The sequence below is a fragment of the Epinephelus fuscoguttatus genome, linkage group LG6 (genome assembly GCF_011397635.1).
Source record: "Epinephelus fuscoguttatus linkage group LG6, E.fuscoguttatus.final_Chr_v1".
NCBI lineage: Eukaryota > Metazoa > Chordata > Actinopteri > Perciformes > Serranidae > Epinephelus > Epinephelus fuscoguttatus.
In genome coordinates this window covers 45,437,326-45,442,897 of record NC_064757.1, presented here as the reverse complement: position 1 = coordinate 45,442,897, position 5,572 = coordinate 45,437,326, and positions in this window count along the sequence as shown.

Below are 5,572 nucleotides of genomic sequence, written 5' to 3'. Positions count from 1 at the left end.
GAGGAACTTTAAAAAAAGTAACCGCAGAGCTTGTTAAAGCTACAGGCTAAATACTGCAGATGTGATTGTAGATTAAAGACAAAGTGGTTTGTTTGTTCGTCTTCTTTGCAAATAGTTGTTGTACATTTTTAAACTTGACTCTAAACACACTGATAATAACTATTATATGTTTATTAGGCTGTATGCTGATCAAATACACTGTGATATTTGTCAGTTGTATGTGACACATTTCTCAACATCAGTTGAGTCAAAATATTTCATCTGACTTCCTCTTCACAAAGATGATTTTAAATAACCAAACAGCTGTTGTAGTTTTCTGTTGAAACTGATCCACTCTTCTCTACAGCTGACACTTTAAAGGGAAAAACAAGTCTTAACTTAAAGCTCAAACACTTATCATCTCTGATTTAAGTCATAATCATCATAAACACATGATCTAAACCTACTGTGGTGAAATGTAGAGCGGCTGGTATATATATATATATGTATATGTGGTGTGGCCCAGTAACTAAAGTGCTGCGTGCTTTAAAATTAATGTAGTAATTTAGAAGGAATTAAAAGCCGACAACGCCACCTAGGAGTTCACAGAGCCTAGGACCCTGAACAAAGGCCTCACATGTTCTATAAAAAATCAGTAGAGCAAAGTTAAAACCAAGCAGGAGAATAAAAGTCAATTAAAAGGGAATTTATTACAATACAAAATAAACAATAATGATTCCATCAATCACTGGTCTTAAATTATAAAATCAACACTATTAATAAAATACTAAAAACAAGAAAATACAGTTTGGGCTTGCTAAAACACTAAAAATGGCTCTTCAGCAGTCGGCTACAACTCTATCAAGTCCAGTCCAGCAGCTCTTTCCGTGTCGATGTCCTCCCGTTTTGCAGCACGCCAATTTCAGCTTTGCACGACCCCAAAGTGCTCCGAACCGTCGACTCTGCAGAGGAGCAGAGACACCTGACGAGCAATGTGTGTTCCCCCACTGCTACCCTATCTTCAGTAGTGTGTCTCCTGGCCTCACTGTGTCCACCTCATTATATACAAAGGTTGCTCACGGTCTTCCTGAGCGACAGCCTTCCTGCTGCCGACCCAGGCCTGAGTAGAACGATGCTGATGGACACTTTCTGCTGCTCGTTTCCTTGCTGCACTTGTAGCGCATGTGGCTGGTGGCTCTCAGGATGAACTTCTTCTCTCTCAGCTGCTTGGTTCAGCATCTGCTGCGACCTGCGTGCTCTCTTCCTGCTTTGCCCTGCCTCAGTAAGGTCAGTCCAATCAGGTTGCCCTGTACCTGTCACTCATCAGGGAAATTAGGTCATATGCCTCGGGGTGTGGTTGTGGCATTCAGGGTCCTGACAGTTCAACAGTCTGCTGTTTAAAAAATGCACCTCAAAATAGACTAAATACAAGGAAAGCCATTAAAACTAAAACAGTTACAGCAACACAAGTAAAATCATATAAAAATACACAAGGTGAAATAAAAGTGCAGCACACTGATAAAAACATGCAAATATATAATAAACAGCAAAACATGGCATGAACATGAATTTGACCCTGTCACATTACACCTAGACTTTATCATCCAATATTATTTTAATGTAAACCACCTTTAATCATTTTTCATTTTCATGTTACAAATTTATTCACATTTGTTAACAGAAAATAAGATTAATAAAGGTAAACACAGATCCGGACATAGTTGAGACATAATTTTAACAGTGTTTAACAGTGAATAGTTTTCACTCACACTGATCACCTGCACAAGATAAACCGACTGTTGTTGAAAGAAAGCTAAGTGAATTATTTCTCTCTCTTGTTCCAGTGTTTTATCAGCACCATCTTTTTCCTGACATCTTTCCCCCCATCTTCATCATGGCGTGTGGAATACTTCCAAACTGGACCAGGAGACGCAGCGTCCAGACTTCACATCAAGGTAGGACTGGACTGTTTTAGCAGGTGCTGCTCATTTACTGCACTGCTGTGGACTTTATTTAATTCTCTTTTTATTGAGTTATACCAAGGTCCAAACAGACAACGTCATCTTCCAGCCTTCTGTAAAACACAGTTGTAGCAGAAGGTAGCATAACAGTGAGTCAAAGTAGGAAACACAGAAGCTAAAAAGGAGCAGTAAAGTAAATATAAATACAGGTATGAAGATAGAAAAACAAACACAAAAACCAAAACCAAGCTTAATAAACAGAACCAGAATGTTGGGGTGTGTTTTCATGATACTCTCATCACTTTACAAAAAAGGATAAGAAAGCCATAAAAGACTTCAAAACCTTGTCCTGTTGCAGTCTGATATAAAAAGTAATCCTCTCCATCCTAAAGATGTCGTATATAACGTCAATCCAGTCATCAGCTGGAGGTATTTCTGGTTTGAGCCACTTTCTAGTGACGGCTTTCCTGCCGGCTGCACTTAGGATCTGAAACAGATCTCCCTAATTAAAGGGAACATTGTCTAAAGGCAGGGCGCCCAAATACAGGCTCTCTAGTTTCAATGGAAAGCTGCAGACTTTCTGATAATGACATCATCAGATAATCACAGGATCATTTGAGTTATGCTCAGATTTTATATTGGTCTCTGGAGCTCTTCAGGGATATAAAAGTGCTGGTACCACACCAGCATTGTTCAGGTGGTGAATGACTGGTTCAGTGTGCAAGGTGAGTTTATATGTGACAACACCAGTTATTGTCTCCGTGTTTACAGTTTAAAACGTTGTTGACGTGGTCGACAGTTGGAGCAGGACACGTGCGTTTGGTGAAGGTCCAGATTTATACTCAGGAAGTGTCACTGCATGTGAGTCATGAATTCTTGGTGAGCCAGAAGGAGACATGTGGTTTTACTCCAGGTTCATTTTATCAGAACAGGCTTTGTACATTTTGTTAGATGATGGTTATCGACCTGATGGAAGTGTCTGAAACTCAACACAGAGGGGATGTTGAGAGTCTGAGACAACAGACCAAGTGTTACTGTACATTCATACCAACAGCGACCAGAGCTTCCAAAGCGGCAGAAGTCATTCATTTTCAATGAGAGCCCGGCGACTTGGGGGACCTGGTCGTCAGCCGCGAGTCTTGGGTGATCAAAGCGACTGGAGCGGTCCAGAGGGGAGTTAAAACGCGTTCAACTTTATGGTAATGAGCTCTGACACGGTCTGGTGGCAACCAATCGAAATGCTGATGTGCTTCTATGAAGCGGGTCCCTGAGATCAAGCCATGTAACTTTGGGGCTCCTTTAAATTGACAAGCACGATCGAACGTTCAATGATTCACATGATGAGCGACTAGAGCGCAAACCAAAGCTGCTGCAAATATTTTTGATAGTCGTGCTTCTTGGACGTCCACGAGAGACTTTGCCTCTTTGGAAGCTTCTGGTCTGAATGCACAGTTAGAGGTGACCCTCTCTTAACATGGATGCTGGAGGTTATTCAGAGTAACCCCAGTGATCCTGCAGCACAACTTGACCGCTTTTTCCAACTTGCTCTTGTTTTTTAGGCTCAGATTACCAAACCAACAGACAATGTTAAGAGAAAGAACAGACTCCATAAGAGCAGAATAGAACAATTTCTTGATCGTTCCATCTACATCAAAACTCCTCAGCTTCCTTAACAAGAACAGCTATTGGTTTGCCTTCTTACAGATGACGTCAGTGTTCACATCAGAAGTCAACTTGTCATCTAAGACAGTGCCCAAATACTTGTACTGCTGCACTGTTGCCACCAGCTCCCTCTTGATCACACGTGCAGGAAGGCAGGGCCTCCTCTGAAAAGTAATAAACATCTCCTTGGTCTTTGACGCATTAATCTGGAGGATATATTTGTCACACCAATACACAGATCCATCCAGTACAGGGCCATGATCATTGTCCAAACCATTCAGAAAGCTTATAATAACAGAGTCACCCACATACTTAAAGACAAATGCTCTGACATTTATTTGTGAATAAACAAAATATAAGAGGAGAAGGAACACATCCTGGTAAGTCTGAATCAATCATGGTGTCAGTAAACTGAACTGAACAACTGACTTGTGGAGAATCTAACAGCTAACAATATGTACCATCTCCATATTGACAAAGGTTGAAACATTTTAGAACTATGTTAGCTCAAGCGGGTCACTGGTGGCAACTCAGTGAGTTTTTAGAGGTTTTATTATGAGCTAAGACTTTATTTAAAACCACATGAATACCCACAGCCCACTGCATGTTGCCTTGTTACTATAACATTAAAGGATAACTTTGGCATTTTTCAACCTGGACCCTATTTCCCAGTGTAACTTGATCAAAGAGACTGATGTGACAACAATTTTTGAAATTGGTCCGGAGCCGGCAATGGCAGCGCAGAACAAGCTACAATGTAAGCACATGGGGCAACTGAACATTGTCACTGTATGTTCATTAAAGGTGGTTATTTTCACTACAGAGCAGCTCAGTGCTGCCCCCACACTACACACTGGCTATGTCCACACACACCTGGAAGAAGATCAGCTCTGCACTCAGGATTTCAGGTAAACGGGCTATACGATGCTTGTTAGGGTTGCTTAGCAACCTCAGACACAACCTGCCACTGCGCTCTTGAAAGCTGGCACAAAAAAAGGCGTAAGAGTAGAAGCCATAGAAGAAATTGTGATGGAAATATGATGGAATTTTGCTGTCGTCAATACTATTTTTTTCCATCTCTGCTGAAGGTGAGTAAGCGTTTTTGTAATATTTTGAGCTCTTTTTCCACCTGAATTTTCCACTGTTTTCACTGGTTGATTAAAACAGATTCAGAGATTCAGTTCAGAGACAGTCTTTCACTCATAATTCAGTTTAAACACATTTATTTCTACTACAATAATATACATGTTTAAACATTGATCAGTAGATATTCATTTATAGGTATGTAAGTGTACACATATATACATACTGAAAGAATTATGTATATTAATATTTTGTATATGAAAATATAAAAAGTTGATTTCGATATATATTTGTATTTTTTTGTTAGGCAAAGGTGATTGGTAATATATATTTATATTTATGTAAATATACATTTAGACAGGTTTACATTTCATAGATAATTGTTTATGATATTATATACTAAGACGGGTTTATATTTTACAAGATAGATATTCAGTAATTAATATTATACACTCAGCGGCCACTTTATTAGGTACACCTTGCTGGTACCAGGTTGGACCTTCTTTTTAATTCTTGGTGTCACAGACTCAACAAGGTGCTGAAACATTTCTTAGAGAGTTTGGTCCATATTGACATGATGACATCACGCAGTTGATCCATGATGAGAATCTCCCGTTCCAGCACATCCCAAAGGTGCTCTATTGGACTGAGATCTGGTGACTGTGGAGGCCATTGGAGTACAGTGAAGTCATTGTCATGTTTGAGATGATGTGAGCTTTGTGACATGGTGCGTTATCCTGCTGGAAGTAGCCATCAGAAGATGGGTACACTGTGGTCATAAAGGGATGGACACGCTCAGCAACAATACTCAGGTAGGCTGTGGTGTTTAAACCATGCTCAGTTGGTACTAAGAAAATCTCCCCCACACCATTACACCACCAGCAGCA